The sequence below is a fragment of the Hyla sarda genome, chromosome 2 (assembly GCF_029499605.1).
Source record: "Hyla sarda isolate aHylSar1 chromosome 2, aHylSar1.hap1, whole genome shotgun sequence".
In the NCBI taxonomy this organism is placed as follows: Eukaryota; Metazoa; Chordata; class Amphibia; order Anura; family Hylidae; genus Hyla; species Hyla sarda.
In genome coordinates this window covers 326,302,135-326,320,920 of record NC_079190.1, presented here as the reverse complement: position 1 = coordinate 326,320,920, position 18,786 = coordinate 326,302,135, and the positions used below count along the sequence as shown (strand labels likewise).

General features: G+C 39.1%; 1 protein-coding gene and 1 long non-coding RNA gene across 4 annotated transcripts in view; one reads left to right on the top strand and one right to left on the bottom strand.

The window, feature by feature from the left end:
- The window catches only part of LAMB3 (laminin subunit beta 3), a 134,200-nt gene that overhangs the window by 66,811 nt on the left and 48,603 nt on the right, over positions 1-18,786 (bottom strand). The gene's annotated exons all lie outside the window — the stretch shown is intronic.
- Positions 197-10,146, top strand: LOC130356413 (uncharacterized). The gene is made up of 5 exons (XR_008888873.1): positions 197-324; positions 2,346-2,527; positions 2,870-2,963; positions 6,897-7,122; positions 9,853-10,146. It is a non-coding gene; the product is annotated as an uncharacterized LOC130356413 (long non-coding RNA).

Sequence of the window (18,786 nt, the reverse complement as noted above, 5' to 3'; positions counted from 1 at the left end):
CTGCTTCTCTTACAATAGGTCACGGCACGAGTTTAAGTCCCAGCAGGGACAAGGTACAAAATAAAAAATCTATATAACACAATAGGAATGATTCTTGTGCAGTTTTTGCTGATCTACACAGATACATTGGATGCCAATATGCAGAGAACTGCCGTGGGCCACCTCCTCTCAAGTAGGTCCCACCTTGGTCCTGTGTGTGACAGCCCACCCTGCAGCCACTCTCACAGCTGCACTGTATGTTTAGTAGCCCCTCTCCAGGAAAGCACATTGACAAAGTCTACACTACACTGATCAGTCTTAACATTGAAACCCCTGGAAGATGAAGTGAATAACATTGATTATCTGGTGACTATGGTTCCTGTCAAGTGGAGGGATATACAGTATTTTGCAGCATGTAAATAATTAGTTATTGAAGTTAATGTGTTTAAAGCAGCAAATATGGACAAGGTTTTCAACTATATAAACTATGGAGATTTATCAAAACCTGTGCAGAGGAAAAGTTGCCCAGTTGCCCATGGCAACCAATCAGATTTCTTCCTAAATTTTTAACAAGGCCTCAGCAAAATGAAAGAAGCAATCTGATTGGTTGCTATGGGCAACTGGGTAACTTTTCCTCTGCTATTGATAAATCTCCCCCATAATATGTGTAAGGATTCAAGCAACATTGACAAGGATTATTTGGCTGGGTCAGAACATCTCCAAAATGTCAACTCTTGTGGGGTGTTGCCAGTTTGCAGTGACTGAAACCTGCCGAAGAAGTACAACCAGTAAACCAGCAAAGGGGTCATGGATGTTCATGGTGCACTGATGCGCATAGGGAGCAAAAACAAGCCCATCACAGAAGATCACAAAGAAAAGCTATTGTAGATGGTTGTGAGTTTCTTACCCAGGGAATAGATGGTACCAGAATGCAATCTGGGAAGAAGACAAGCTAGTGGAAAAGGTGTGATGCTCTTGAAAATGTCCTGCTGGGAAACACTGAGTCATGGCATTTATGTGGATGTTAGTATGACAAATACTATCTAAATCTAATTCCTGAGATGTGATGGAAAACCAAATCCATTGAGGCTCCTCGCAACTTACATGACTTACAAAACTGACAGGCTGTTCACCTGCACTAAACCCCAGATTTATATGTCTTTAGTTTTCTAGTTCTGCAGCGCAGCTCAGCACAATGGAGGCAGGGATGCGGCTTGCTGTGCTCTCCTGCCTCCTGAATATTCCGTGCTCTGGCCTGCCCCCATATTGAATATGCAAAATTATTGACTTTCACCTCGCTAGGATGTGCAAAGCGGAGCACAGGTGCAGGCTCTCACATTCATACAATACTTTTGCATATTCATTGCGGATGAAGGTCAGAGCGAGAAGACAGGGCAGTGCGAAGACACTAGTCCCTGCTTCCATTGAGCAGAGCTATGCAATACCACTAGAAGACTAAAGATCTATAACGCTTGCCATACTTCAATAATTCAAATAAGTAACCCCCCATTTTAATGCCAGTATATTGGGTTTAGTGGAGGTGAACAGCCTGTCAGTTTCCCTTTAAAGGATTTGCTGCTAATGGCTTGGTGCCAGATACCACAGAACACCTTCATGGGTTCACTGTTTGTGTGCAGTAACACATTTTAAGCTTGCTAAAACCTAACTTGGGACAATTTCAAATGCCCTATATAAACATGTAAAGTGCTACCACCCTCCACAGACATCATTGTTGGTAAATGAAGAGTCTGCAAAATACTCTATTCCCTCCTACAATAACTAGTAAACTGGGGAAATATAGCTGCATAAAGGTCCCCATACACCCAAGACCCTGACCAACTCTCTAAAAAGTATGAGGGCCTCCTGACTCTCCCCTGCCAGATGATGTTGGGGGAAAAGGGGTTGGGTTAGATATTAGATATCAATAACCCAACTGTTTTTATTGTTTTAAGAGGGGTATGTCACCGCCACGGCTGTCTGGAAGCAGCTTACTGTGCCTCTCTCTATTGAAAATAGCTATTTCTTCTGATCTCCCATATGGTAAGATTGGGAGCGATATCTGTCATCCAAAACAGCTATTTAAGGTGTGCGGTCAACTTTAGAATTGTGCTTGTAAAATTCTGGGTCAGAAGGGTAGGCAATGGGGCCTTCTTCTATATGTACAACACCATTCAAATGTAGCAGTAATTGAATATGATATTGACATGAGAAACTAAACAAGCAGAATAAACGTATAAAATGCCCCATGATTTTATCACCCAAGATTACTTAAAGATGATTTAGTGATAACATAGAACACGGTTTAATGTAAGTTATTGAAGTTATTTACATACACTATGATTGACATTTTACATATTCTTTTACAGATAATTCCACACTGGTCTCACCATGGAGCTTGCAATCTCTTTTTAAGTGCCTAAGCAGCAACTCACATAGTTTAAAACCATATAAAATAAAGCCAAATGGAAGGAAACCAAGAAAGAAAGGACAATTTACTAACTAGAATAAACTCCATCACCCACAATGGGATCATTTTGGTTTTTTGCAGGTACTGAAGTAGTTCATTAATCTGATATATATTCCTATTGTCATTACAGAATAAGTTTCCATTATATTATATGGTGTGGTGTAACTAGACAGTAAAAAATCCATCCTCTACTATTCTGTATACACACCTGTATTACCTTGCCCTGTAAATAATACTTTGATTGTGCTTTTATCCAGTAGTCTGAAAGCATTTACTATTCTATACATGTTAAAACTATTAAATGATGTAAATGTGCCAGCAAAACTAAGCACAGCAATTTTCAAATTAACACATAGGGGAGGGTGAGTTCTGTGCATGCATAAACCTGTCTGTTCCTGGGTGTTAAACGAGACTCTGTTTCAGATAAAGCAACACCACATTCCCTTAACAATCCAGAGCACTGAGCCTTAAAGAACTAGTAACCACAGACTGTCTTACCTTACAGAGAACCCATACTGTGAGTACTATGGAACCCAACCCCGTGTGATTTACACATGTTTTAAAAACATCCAGGGTGAGACGTATGTGCTAATCCTAAATACAAAGCAAGTGAGGAGAACTCAATGGACTACATGCAGATGCCATCATTTCAGGACCACCTTATAGATGAACTTTTGGATAGAAACTAGTTAGTGCCATTGTCTACCTTAGAAAAATAAAGTCTATGTCTAGGGTATAGCTCATTTATTGAATAACTGCTAATGGGATTATGTGCATAACACAGAAAGTAGCTAAAACCCTCTGAAAGTACTCACCGTTCTTAGAATTCATGTATGTATTACCTGGCGTGTCAGCTAATTGCTCTGCTAAATCCCTCATGGTGTCTTAGCAGCCTGCAGCTACTCATGATAAATACTTCCATCCTATAATCTATAAATGGGCAGGTGAAGCATCAATGAGATTATCTACCACAGTGTATGACCCTCCCTTCCCATTACCTCATTCCCTACTGTGCCTCGCACATAGGTGTTTAAAGCCACAGGTGACAGTGACCTAACCTTTAATCATCGACCCATGTGGCATCACCAGAGGGAAGGCTCATGGGCACAGTAATAAAGATCATTTTAAAAACTTTATAGTCAACTTTCCGGATTTTGAACAGATATATATCATCTGGTAAATGTGGGAAAGAGTTAACATTGCTTTCTGACTGCCATATCTTGTGTGGTTTAGTCTTTGGGGGTTCCAATTACAGGGATAGATAGATTGTACTTTGTCATATAGAAGGTTTCAAATGGTCTGAACACAAAAAGGATAGCTGATCCAGCTCTTCCGTTAAACTTGCCTTTATTCGGTATGCATTAAAATCTTTATCCATACACTGTAACGCTACTGTGAGTTCTCCATAATGTGAATCTCAACACCTTTCACATGCATGTGCGCGCTTTGTCAAGAGTCAAATGTTTAGGACATGACTATGGTTTCCTATGATGGTATGGCAGCCTGTATAGACGTGCGTAGATCATAGATAAAAATGGTCACACTTGCCCATCAACTGCATTGAGAACTTAATTCTTATACACACAAAACTGGATAGGTCATAAATATCAGAATGGAAGGGGTCTGACAGCCAGCACCCCTGCCAATCAGCTACTTTAAATGTTTAGGCCTCAATTTTAAAAGGTGGATGACCCCTTTAAAGAAATGTTTCTATATTCAATCCTCAGGATAGATGACTAGTGTCTGATCGTTGGGGTCTTACCACTGGTCAAGCATGTGTACTGCTATTCCAGTCAAACACTCAAGGACTCCTGGAAACACGCAGATACATTGTTTCACTAATTCTAACAGATTTGCAGTGTGCATGCTCATATGCTGCTCCATTTAAACTCACTTTCTCTTGTGATTGGTGAAGATCCCAGCACTTAAAACTTCACTGATTGGACACTCCTTTAATTAGATGTATCACCAGAAAGATAGCTGTATCCAGCAGGAGTCTATTTAGTATACCAAAGGCCTAATGCTCACAACTGTATTATAGCTTTGTGTTGTATGAAGCTATTTAATTTATTTCGTTCCACCTGGCGTCATGAGGTATGTCCTGAGGAACTCACTTTTCTAGAAAATTGCTCCACTTTTCCCCCTCAATCCATATTATTCTGACTTGCAAAGTAATTTCCCTTTATACTGTATAAATCTCTTTACCTATTAAAGGGCGACCACGGGGCAGGCGGAGTGTGACGTCACGCCTCCGCCCCCGTGTGACGTCACGCTCCGGCCCTCAATGCAAGCCTATGGGAGGGGGCGTGACAGCTGTCACGCCCCCTCCCATAGGCTTACATTGAGGGGCGGAGGGTGACGTCACACGGGGCGGAGGCGTGACGTCACACGCCGCCTGCCCGTGGTCGCCAGTAATCAGACCCGGAGCGAACATGCTCCGGGGACAGATTATAAACGGGGTGCCGCGTGCAAGATCACAGGGGTCCCCAGCGGCGGGACTCCCGCGATCAGGCATCTTATCCCCTATCCTTTGGATAGGGGATAAGATGTCTAAGTGCCGGAGTACCCCTTTAATGTCTTTCCTTAGCAGCTACGTCAACAATATCATCTTAGAGTGAATTGGCCGTTCATATATGTCAAAGACGATCAAGTGAGGAACAACTGCTTACCAGGCAGACAAACCTATCTATATACACAGTTATTTAGCAGTCTAGACTGTGAATTGAGAGTGCACACAAAGGAATAAATCTATGACACAATGTATTACTTGCAGCTATGCTAAATGGAATGTTACTGCGTATAGTCATATATATGTCTCCAGTCAGCTACTTCACGTTTTAACACACAATGTTTGGGTGTATTCTTCGGCTTCAGGGCAGATTTACAGCACACGAGAGCATCACATGTGATGAAATCCTCCCAGACGCTGGGCATAGTACAGATCTACCGCAGTCCTGGGGTCAGCACGTTTTGTACCTAACAGCTGAGAACACACTATGAGTCATGAGAAATCAATGCTAAATTAATTTAAAAAAAAAGCCTCATAAAGTTAGAAAAACACCACTTTACAAAATTTCCACAAAATGTTGGTCATTCTGTTCATGGCCATTCAAGTAGTTTTATAAACATTCCTATTTTCCTATTTCTTATGGTTGACAAAGAGGTGGAAACAACAGATAAGTCCCGGATCTAAACTTTTATCTTAACTGCACTGTCACTTAAAAAAAACTTTTGGGATGCAGAGTTTTGAGAGGTCAGGTCTGAGTGTTCAGACCCCAGCTGATAACTAGAACTAGCTAAGGCTACTTTCACACTGCTGCTGCGCCCTGTCCTAAACCCCTTGGGGACAGAGGGTTTTTCCGTATTTGCACTTTCATTTTTTCCTCCCCGTTCAAAATTCATAACCCTTTTAATTTTGCACCTACAGACACATATGATGGCTTTTTTTTTTTTGCGCCACCAATTTTACTTTGTAATGCCATCAGTCATTTTACCCAAAAGTCTATGGCGAAACCTAAAAAAAAAAATCATTGTCCCCTATAGCTTTTTTATTTTTCTGCATACAGGGCAGTATGAGGACTCATTTTTTGCGCTGTGATCTGAAGTTTTTATCAGTACCATTTTTGTTTTGATCGAACTTTTGATCGCTTTTTGTTAATTTTTTTATGGTATACAAAGGGACCAAAAGTACGCTATTTTGAACTTTGGAATTTATGCCATTTGACCACGCGGCTTAATTAATTATATATTTTTATAGTTCGGACATTTACACATGCAGCGATACCACATATGTTTATATGTATTTTTATTTACACAGTTTTTTTTTCAATGGGAAAAGGGGGGTGATTCAAACTTTTATTAGGGAAGGGGTTAAATCATCTTTATAAACTTTTTTTTTTTGCAATGTTATAGCCCCTATAGGGGACTATAATATGCATTACACTGATTGCCCACACTGATCAAAGCTATGCCGGGCAAAACGGTCAATAATGGGTCCCGATGGATCCTATTAAATATATTGGGGTGCGTTGTGCGCCGTTATTTTGTAGCGGGAGAAAAATAAGGCCCACTATTCTCCTCAGCTCCCGCGAAGGCCATCACATTACCGTGTCCTAACGGCAGTTTGAAAGAAGCCTAAGAGTACACCTAACGGCAGTTTGAAAGAAGCCTAAGAGTACACCTAACGGCAGTTTGAAAGAAGCCTAAGAGTACACCTAAGCGTACACCTATGGAATTGTGTCAGCTGCATTTTTCTCCCTGCTTGTTCTAACAATTATTTGGGGTCTTAACAATCAGACCCAACTGATCAAATTTTTTTACATGTCTCTAGGACAGTGACAGGTACACTTATTAAGTCTACCAATTAACCTGTCATGACTCAATAGGATCCATATATAATATTGAAAAACCCTCTGTAACATAATGCTATTATTTTCTTATGTGGCCCTAGGATAGCAGTTGCATCTCAGCACTGGTTGGCAAAAAAGTGGAGAAAAATGGGGACAAGTTTGTGATCCAGAACAGTAGCACTTTATCAAGGCCCAATTTTTCTCCAATTACCTGTTCCGAACCTCCGGATATATGGATAGGGGCCATAGAGCTGAAAACTGCACACAACCTCACAAATCCTAAGCCTACCATAGAGTTGTGTCTACCTGATAGCACAACCCAGCAAGGTTAGTACAGTACTATAGGTTTGGTGGTGGGTTTGCTTTCTTTCCTCCTACTGCACTAGGAAACACCCCAGCATTTTGTCTTGTTCATCATTATCTGCCACAATGGATTCTCTGTGAATCTGTGAATATTGTGTAACATCAGAAATAGTGTGTCTTACAATTTTTGACACAATTATATCACCAACATACACTGAGGGAGGAAGATATCCAACCCTGAGGGAAAAAAAGCCACCACTGGCCTATGCAATGTATATATACACCAACAAAAAAGAACCAGTAGTGTAAAAAGTTGTATTTTATTTAACATATATGCCGTCATATATGACGAAGCACAAGCGAAACGTACGTTGGGGTAGGAGGTGGCAGGCAGGTAATGCATGGCAGGATGTTCTTGGTTTGCCTATTTGCACTTTATATTTCATCTTGATATGGATTTGTTTACACCTTGTTTGTATATTCTATATATCTGATTGTCCTGTAGCTACCATATATCGAGGTTTTGTACCCTGTATATTGATCTTACTATATTTTTTAAGGACAGCTTCCCTGTATTCCATGTATTTATATTTGCCATGCCCCCTTCATCTAACTACAGTTGTTTTGTGGTGCCTTGTTTTTATACTTTCCTCTTTGTATTTTTAAATGTCTGTGATCGGCATATATGTTAAATAAAATAAAAAAAATTTACACTACTGGTTCTTTTTTGTTGGTGTATATAATTTTTGACACAAGACATCTTAAAATTGATTCAAGAGAATTTATATTATGTCCTGGAACAAAATCTTAGGCATTGGCGTATGGGCATTCATATGAAGTACATTATGAGCACTAAAATATAGCTGACATCTCTGTGGGTATTACCAGGATAAACAATGCTATGTAGCTGGCTTGCTGAGTTGAAGCTGTCATACAATGTCATTATTTTAGACTTCTGTGTTTAACATCTCTTATTCCATATATTCTGTATCTAATATTTTTCTACAGCTAGAAATTGTGTGTGTACACACATATATATATATATATATATATATATATATATATACACACACAAGCGTAGCTTCTGGGCCCCGATGCAAAATCTGCAACAGGGACCCATATGCCAATTAAAATACTGGTCTCTTATGGGGCAGGTGTGTTTTGGGGCCCCCTTAGGCACCAGGGCCCCGATGCAACTGCTACCTCTGCTACCTCTATAGCTACACCCCTGTATATATATATATATATATATATATATATATATATATATATATATACTTTTCTTGGGGGTTTTAATTTCTGAAATCTACAAAGAAAGTAAAAGCATAACAGAACTACGGGCATTATCTGCTATACTTTAAATAAATATAATAATAGAATGATATCAAGCCAAATACCACTCTGGTACAATCTGATCATTTCAAATTTCTACCCATAACAGAGTCCGCTGTACTTGGCTTTTAGCCACCACTCTGAAGCCTGGAGTCTCGGCACGTACTTACAGCCAGAGGATAAAGTTACATAAAGCTGCAGACTGAGGATGTGAAATGTAAACCCAGAGAATAAGATGATGAGATTAGCACATTATAACCATACTGGGCACGACAAATCCTCAGCTCTGCCAGCGCCATGACAAATCATGAGATCTTGTCAGCAATATAGGTAATGGGGAAGAAGTCTGAGGCAAACTCACACAAATGTCACCTTCTCACTAGGCTAAGTAAACATCTGTCTAAAATCCATTTAGCTAAATAATATATTCGTATTGTTTAAACTATTATTTATATCATCATGTAGTCATTCTAAGGCTAGGTTTCCACACAGTTTTTTCTCGCGTTTTTTTTGTTGTTGTTTTTTTTAACTGCCACTGCAGTTTTTGAGCCGAGTCAGAAGTGGATCCAGTGGGAATGAGAAGTATAAATACTTCCTTTATATTTCCCATTCCTTTATAATTAAATTCTGGCTTTGGTTTAAGAACTACTGTGGCAGATTTCCAAATAACACCAGAAAAAACCTGTGTGGAAACAGCCTAAGACTTAAATTATTATGGTGTGAAGAACCAGTAAAGGGGTGTAGCTATAGGTGGTGAAGAGGTAGCATTTGTACCTAGTCCATGGTGCCTAAAGGGGTTCCAGAGGCCCATCTACCACATAAGAAGAAACCAGTATTACAAATGTGCTAAGGACCATTTATAGACTTTTTTATTGGACCAGCATTTTCGCCTGTCTACCTTTCAGAATTATGGCTACAACATGTGCATAATGCAATTAAAGTGATCGGCTTTGTATCCTACCTAATGATTTAGAGGCTGTGTACACAACAGGTGAAAAATCTATTCCTGTCTGGTGAACAAATCTACCTCTGAAGCCTAAAAGGTATAATGACTCTGTATGGTATATATGCTACAGCAATATATGGTGAAGCATTAGACAACTTTTCTGCAGACTTAGAGTTATTATAATATTACCTGTGAAGAATTTATATCATAACCCTTGGTAAAAAAAAAAAATAAAAACAGTAAGCATATTCCAATGTAGCTGTTGCTTAATTTGGAATAGCTGTAAAAGTATTTTATTGGCTTGTCATAAAGACCCGGCTTTGCCTTGTGGAGCCTTCTGAGCTTTGGCATTTGACTTTCCTAAGGGTCATCATATTGATGGTCTAAAGAGAAAGGACATGTTTCTCCTTCAAAGTTATTAGTAATCTATATATCTGGTAACACATATCAAATCAAATGTGACTCCTTTTTCACAGGAAGTGCCGTGAAATGGCTTTTGCCCTGTTGCCTTCTGTGCTCGAGACCGTGGCTATATAATGGAAGATTTCATACAGTAACCATTTGGTAAATGCCATTGCTTTTTCTTACTACTTTGTTTTTAGACCATAATAAGGATTTGTAAGTATTGCTTTCTGTCAAGCAACTGAGCACGGGCACTGGCAAGAGGGCAATAGATGACAAAAAGGGGAATTAAAAAACTGGTTGGCATTAGCCATTGAAAATAAAAAGTTTATAAAAAATTGGCTAAATACAAAATGAAAGAAAGGTGTCCTAAGGAAGAAGCTAAATCAATCCAACATTAAATATACAAATGCTAAAAAAAAAATAAAAAAAAAACACTTGTCAGAGCATGTAGGCCCCCTAAATAATGATAATGGGAAGGTGGTCACCAGGGATCAAGAGAAGACAGAGATACTAAATGGATTTTTTTTAGCTTTATATATACAAAAGAGGAAGGAGGAGCTGATATAGAGCCATCATGTAATGTAGATATGGTCCAAGCTAAATTAAATAAAGTGATTGTGGGCAAAGCTACAGGACCAGATGGATTATACCCAAAAGTTCTTAAACAGTTTTAATGGTGACTGGCATTCATTCAATGGACTAGCACAAGGTCTATGTGGTGCTGATCTTTAAAAAAAAAAGAGTTATGAGTTTACATTTAACACACATATTTTTATACTCTTGAATTGGATAAAAACACATACTTTTACATATGCAAAAAATCTATTCTGCTATATGCCATACAGTAGAATCTGTTTCCCATTGACTTACAATAAAAAGAAAAAAAAAAAACAATGCAAAGTTAACTTTTTTTGCTGGGTAGGGTAGGACATAGACTACAGAATAGTATGCAGTGCCAAGTGGCTGCTTATAAGGCTTTTAGGACTTGCAGGACAAGGACACGATAATACTATGTTAGAAAGTATTGGTCATGCCTCACCTTAACTATACTGTTTAGTTATGGGCACTGAAATGCCCTGGATTCAGAGAGCGTACAAAGAAGAGTGATATCTTAGTTATGAGAAAAGATTAGAAGAATTACATTTCTTTAGTCTTGAAAAAATATCTAAATGGGAACATGATTTACCAATATATGTATATAAATGACCCATATGAAGGTATGAAGAAAAGGTACATCATTTTAAATCTTCTTAAAAAATAACATCAACTCTTACGTAAATATATAGAAATCCCTTCAAGGCTGATGTCTTTTGGATGTTTTATCTGGATTACTAGTAGGGAAACAATATTCCAAAGTTTACCAAATTCCCATTCCTTCATTCACGTCTTTTCACGTTCATTGAACTCTACAGACTTTTTTTTTATCTTTCTGTTTTTGAACTGTACTAACTATGTAACTGTCTATGAATCACTTGACTTGGAAAGTAGCATAAACAAGCATAACAATTCTGAGAATATATTCACCACCCAAACTGTATTTCCTGCTAAATCAAGGAAAACTATTTTAGTTTCACTTCCAAGTACTAAGGAGTCATAATATAGAAACCTTTATTCCCTGAGGTGTATAGGTATATGCAAATTACTATAAAGGCACAGTAGAAATGTGGGGAAGGCACAATTCCTAAAAGGAGAACTGACATATAAATACACTATTACACAACATGTATGAATATTATGTGTATTTATACAGTATGTTAATTAGGTGCTTACACTTTTATAGGATTGAAGGACATCCAGGACGATATTATCCTTAACACTTTATTCAAAATTTGGCTAAAACCACCAATTTCAAAGGGTTCGACCACCTCTCTTATGCGTATGGTGGTATCCCTACTCTGCACTGATAGATGACATCTGGGGAAAGAATGGTCAAGCACGTTGGATTTTAACTACTCAACCCACTGCCAGAGCTGTATTCACAACACATAAATATTCAGCTTTGTCTACTTACAATATACCGTGGTATCCATGGTATATGTCAGCATTCCTTTTTATAGGAATATACCATTTTTTCTACAACTTACTAAGTAAAAGAAGTGTGAACCCAACCTTAGAGCATAGGGTGCTATATACTGTATATAGCCTTTTTAATGGAGTAATAGGCTGTTTATGTTATTGTAGGAACCTCACAAGGTGATGAGAACCAATGGATACTCTAAGGTGGAGAGTTTGCATATTTGTTCAATATAGTATAGATAAATGATGTTCATCATTATTGCAGAATGGTTTTTCGATGTTAGGCACAAAGTACATTGTGTGGTATACTGAAAAAGGTATTGGGTATCCCAGTGGCAAATGTAAGATGGGCACTGCAATGTTATATCCTATTTCATAAGACAAACATTTTTAATACATGTTTCCTTGATATACACAATCTAAACCAGCACACAATCCATGCCTAAAGATCCCTGAAATTTGGTTCAGTCTGTAATATTGTATAATAATAAAATATATGTAATAAACACAGAAATTAAGTATATGAGTCTGCAGTATACAAATAACAAATAACAGAGGATTTTATGAACAATTAAAGGGGTACTCCAGTGGAAAACTTTTTTTTTTAAATGAACTGGTGCCAGAAAGTTAAACAGATTTGTAAATTACTTCTATTAAAAAATCTTTATCCTTGCAGTACTTATTAGTAGCTATGAGCTACAGAGGAAATTCTTTGCTTTTTGAATTTCTTTTTTGTCTTGTTTATAGTTCTCTCTGCTGACACGTCTGTCCGTGTCAGGAACTGTCCAGAGCAGCATAGGTTTGCTATGAGGATTTTCTCCTGCTCTAGACGGTTCCTAAAAAGGGCATCAGGTGTCAGCAGAGAACATTGTGGACAAGACAAAAAAGAAATTAAAAAAGAAAAGAATTTCCTCAGTAGCATACAGCTGCTAAAAAGTACTGGAAGGATAAAGATTTTTTTAATAGAAGTCATTAACAAATCTGTTTAAAGGGTTGTGCGCTGCCCTGGCTTTCGGAGCTCCGCACGCAGCGTCAGGAAGTTCATTACTCCGAATGCTGTGTGCGGGCTTCCGTGTACGCGGCCGCCGGGCGTGACGTCACGTCTGGCCCCCCTCGTGATGTCACGCCCGCCCCCTCTACCAAAGTCTATGGGAAGGGGGCGTGACAGCGGTCGCGCCCCCTTCCCATAGACTTTCGTTGAGGGGGCGGGCGTGAAGTCACGAGGGGGCCGGACGTGACGTCATGCCCGGCGGCCGCGAACACGGAAGCTTGCACACAGCGTTCGGAGTAATGAACTTCCGGACGCTGCGTGCGGAGCTCCGAAAGCCAGGGCAGCGCACAACCCTTTAACTTTCTGGCACCAGTTGATTTAAAAAAATGTTTTCCACCTGCTTGGACACATACTAGTCCTGTTGTGTCCATGCATCATCACCTATGTCATGGACACACTTCCTTGATTGACAGCTGTGAGCGCAGGGCTCACAGCTGGAGGAAAAATCCTCCCATTGTCAGCTTGTGTCCCGCTACTGTCAGTGTGGACAAGCTGGGAGTTGTAGTTTTGCTAATGCTAGGGGAGATGTGAGCAGACAGCATACTGACGGAGGGGGCGGAGACCTGCACAGTGAGGCCACGCCCCCTTCCTTTGAGAGGAATTCAGACTAGTGAGCTCAATTAAAAGTAAAACAAAAAAATAAATAAAGGTGCTAGACACATAAAAATTACATGCACATGGTCAGGATTAGGTACTGAGTGATATATTTAAAAAAATGTTTTTTTGTTGCATCTGACAGGTACGCTTTAATACTAAATGCATCAATAACATTGTTTTACAACATGTGAAAACTGCCCAGACATCTATGTAGCAGAGTTTTGGAGGAAATCAAAATCCACATTTATTGTATAGTTCACTCTAAAAAACAGATTTAATATCAACAATAAACACAATTAAAGGGGCTGTCATGGATCTTAAAAATACAGCTGTTTATGCCTAAATACAGAGCCATACCTGTCCATTGCTTACAAAATAGTATATTTGAATAGCATTCATTTTGGCACAGAATCCAGACAGTACACATAGAGGCGGTGGTGTGTGGCAAGCTATGACCTCTGTTTCAGTTGCACAACTAAACTGCACTTCTACAGCCAAGGGACGTGTTCAAGGGTTTATTTAGCATTTACAGACAAGTGAAGGCTAACAGTGCTAATTGAGAATAGAGGCCGACAATTCTAAACATAATATACAAAGCCAGGCTTCAAAAGTTTTCTATATCTGCATCCACATGAATGGAGTCAACAATATATCACATAGTTTTGGAGTCAACAATATATCACATAGTTTATTAGGAAATTTAAAAAAATAGCAAAATAGATCTTGTAAAGCATTAGCAAAAAAAAAAAACAATTTTACCTTCTTAAATTGAATTAATTAAAATAGAAAAAAATATAGACTTACCTCTCCCCAGTCCCCTGCTGGTATCCCACAGCTCCAGTTCAGCTCCTTCCAATTCCACAAAGCTACTGTTTTCTTCTTGCTTCTGAGAGGAGAGCTTGATGCAGGGCCTGCCCGCTTAGCCAATCACTGGCCAAGACGGGACACCGCTTCAGCTAGTCATAGGAACTGCAGCAAACTCTCATCTCTGAAGCAAGAAGAAGACAAGATAGGAGGACCTGGATGGAGCCAACCAGGAGCTGTGGGGGACTGGGGATAGGCGAGTATAGTTTTTTTCCTATTTTTATGCAGCTCGAGCAATATATCATTTTATTAAAAATGCTTGCATACCAGCGTTAAAGCTCTTGGGGGCCCAGTGCAAAATCCATAGGTAATTCTAACTATGACATGTCATCTAAAGTACTGTTTCCCATATGACAGATGGTTCATGTTGCTACAACCTCTGCATCTATATATAGTAAGTAGGGTAGCATACATGGCATTGTATATATGTATTGGGGCTATATACTGTACAAGTCATTCTGGTTGCACAGTTCAAAGGAGGGGGGGTAAAAATTGACATAATACATAAAATCTTCTCATATGTGGGATTAACACTTGGGTATTTTTGATTTATGATAAGTTATATGCAGTGTCTTTAGTTTAAAGAAAAAATAGAGGTCTATTGGTTTCTTTCCTTTCTTTTTATAATTTTACAGGTTTCCTTGCCTTCATAACTATAGCTACTTGTAAAGTTAATAGACAACTAATAAGTAAACACCACAGAAGAAAAAAGTCACAGACTTAATACAGTACCACACCTCTCAAAGGCAAATTATTTGGCAATAAATATGTGTCATTTACAAATATATATGCTTTATTGCACATGTATTGGTTACAAAAATACCGAGGACATACAATTTAAAAATATTTAAAATACCCAAACATCTTGGGCAACCCTAAACACTGGGGGAGGGGGGGGGGGCAATAATGGTACACCCTCCTATAGACACCCACTATCTGGTAAGAACACTCAGTATGATTAGTAAAACTGAATAATGAAAAGAACAGGGCAAACCCAGATGGAGGTGCACAGAAGCCCCACGTGTTACGTCACCCAATTGGTGACTTCCTCAGGAGTGAAGGGTTACAAGCAAATGTCCTCTTTATATATACAGTACTAACTGTGCAAATGGCTAAGAGATGTGGGTGCAGGAAGTCCCTCCCCAAACAATACCTCCACAGTCAAGTTTGCTATACTGGAAGCACCAGTTTCCTGTGTCCGGCTGATGTATGTCCAGTCACAAGATTAGCACTACTCACATGATCAACAATTGGCTAAATAAGATCACAATATACACAGATTTTTATACTGAGTGTACTGACAATAATAGTTATTACAGAAACATAGCTAATTTGATCGATGTATGCATTCATATGCATGCATGCATTCATATCACAAAGGGGCGCAGCAAGTAGTAGCGTCCAGTCACATGACCCGCAGTCCCGAGAAAATAACTCAATATACGCTCGTTTTCAGGCTGAATATACTGAACTGTATTCCCCCCAGACGGGCACCTCATTAGTTCAATACAAGCATTACCTTATGTATTACAAATGGCGCAGCAGTTAGTCCCGTCCATATACCGGTCACGTGACTACCTGTCACATGGCCTGCTCTCCGCATCCATCACGTGCCCAGCTGGTCATGTGAATGACCTGATCCCGTGACCGGTCATGTGGGCAGCGTGGATATGTGGCCCAAAGCCATCAGGCAGTGGTCCACCATGGTCAGAAATAAACGGGTATACTTTGCTATTTAGTCATATGAGTGCACTTTAAATGGGTTTAATGCTACACACTAAAAGTAAATATGTTGTTAACCCCTTAAGGACTCAGGGTTTTTCAGTTTTTGCACTTTCGTTTTTTCCTCCTTACCTTTTAAAAATCATAACCCTTTCAATTTTCCACCTAAAAATCCATATTATGGCTTATTTTTTGCATCGCCAATTCTACTTTGCAGTGACATTAGTCATTTTACCCAAAAATGCACGGCGAAACGCCATTTTGTAAATTTTGGGGGCTTCCGTTTCTACGCAGTGCATATTTCGGTAAAAATTACACCTTATCATTATTCTGTAGGTCCATACGGTTAAAATGATACCCTACTTATATAGGTTTGATTTTGTCGCACTTCTGGAAAAACTCATAACTACATGCAGGAAAATGTATACGTTTAAAAATGTCATCTTCTGACCCCTATAACTTTTTTATTTTTCCACGTACAGGACGGTATGAGGACTAATTTTTTGCGCCGTGATCTGAAGTTTTTATTGGTACGATGTTTGTTTTGATCGGACTTTTTGATCACTTTTTATTAATTTTTAATGGTATAAAAAGTGACCAAAAATTTTTGACTTTGGAATTTTTTTGCGCGTACGCCATTGACCGTGCGGTTTAATTAATTATATATTTTTATAGTTCGTACATTTACGCACGCGGCAATACCACATATGTTTATTTTTATATTTTTTTACACTGTTTTATTTTTTTTATGGGAAAAGGGGGCTGATTCAAACTTTTATTAGGGAAGGGGTTAAATGACCTTTATTAACACTTTTTTTTACTTTTTTTTGCAGTGTTATAGGTCCCACTGCACACACTGATCTCTCATCCTGATCACAGGCGTGTATTAACACGCCTGTGATCAGTGTTATCGGCGCTTGACTGCTCCTGCCTGGATCTCAGGCACGGAGCAGTCATTCGCCGATCGGAAACCAAGGAGGCAGGTAAGGGTCCTCCCGGTGTCCTGCAAGCTGTTCGGGACGCCGCGATTTCACCGCGGCGGTCCCGAAGAGCCCGACTGAGCAGCTGGGTCACTTTCACTTTCACTTTAGAAGCGACGGTCAGCTTCTAAAGGGCTGATACCGCACATCGCCGCGATCGGCGATGTGTGGTATTAGCCTCGGGTCCTGGCCGTTGATGAGCGGCGCGATCCCGCTTCATATCGCGGGAGCCGGCGCAGGACGTAAATATACGTCCTGCATCGTTAAGGGGTTAAACTGTAATAATTAAAACATTAAAAATAATTATAAACAATTACATGTGAAAATAAATGTGAAACATTTATAAAAATAACATTTTTGTTTTGTTTAAATCACTAATATACAAGTATATATATATACACATACATCTATATGTATGTGTAACAAATACATACTATATGATCCACATGGGATCCACCCCCCAAAAAATAAAAAATAGAAAATAAAGATATAGAATTTAGCCCTTTATTGATATTCTACCGACACTAGTACATCCCTGTAGCACAATTCCTCGCTTAATGCCAATTCCTCCTTAATCAAGAATGTTTCCTATTAGTAGGATGATTCATTGTATTATATTACCTCTATTGGCCCTCCAGTAAACTTAGTCATGGGAGGAGAGACCCCACTGCGCCACATCCGTCAGCCCTCTAGACAGCCAACCAAATACACACATTTTAAATCATGAAATCTTCAGCAAGTCTATTCACATACATCCCTACCCAAAAAATCATATCCACTATCATAGACGTCCCTCTGATACCACTTCTGTCTTTCAGAGAAAATTACTGCATTTATTGGATTTGGCTGCAGAGCATGGGGCTATTACGAAGAAAGAAAAGAAATACATGCAGGTAAATAACCCAAGAATTGCCACCTTTTACATGTTGCCTAAAGTGCCCGATCATATCAGGAATCGGGAGTCTCTGCGAAAGGCCTACACTTTTCTGGATTACTTTTTACATAGTAAAAGTTGTTTGGTTACTTCTTTAGCCTTTTACATCAGGAACTCCATCCACTGGATACAAAGTTTGGAAGATCTAACTGTGCCAGAGAATACTTTACTTGTAACCTGTGATGTGGAATTTCTCTATTCTAATATTTCTCACAAAGATGGAATCACGGCTACTATGTATTTCTTGGACTCTAATTCCACTGGAAACAGAAGATTGGATTCATTTCTGATTGATTTACTTAGGTTTGTGTAACATCATAATTATTTCGTTTTTTGACTGACAGTTTTTTCTGCAGATTTCTGGTATCGCGATGGATGCACGATGTGCGCCCTTCTATGCTAACCTCTTTTTGGGGCACTGGGAGCAGACACACGTGTACCCATCACGGTTTTTTCATAAGGTTTTACGTTGGTACCGCTTTATTGATGACATTTTGTTTTTCTGGCAAGGTACGAGGGAGGAATGTATTGAGTTCATCTCCTCCCTCAACCAAAATTATCTGAATATTTTCCGTTTCACCCTCCTCTGTAGAATTTCAAGATCTGAAAGTATCTTGTAATGGGAATTGAGTAGCAACAGATCTCTAAAACCGGAAACAAAAACGGCTACAAACAGTCTTTTGCACAACTCCTCATTTCATCTAGGACACACACTTTGGGGCATCCCAGTAGGGCAATTTTCAAGAGTACAAAGAAATTGCAGTAATGAACAGGATTTTCGTCAGCAGTCAGCGGAAGTTTCAAAGCCGTTTAAAGAACGCAGGTATCCAAGAAGTAATAT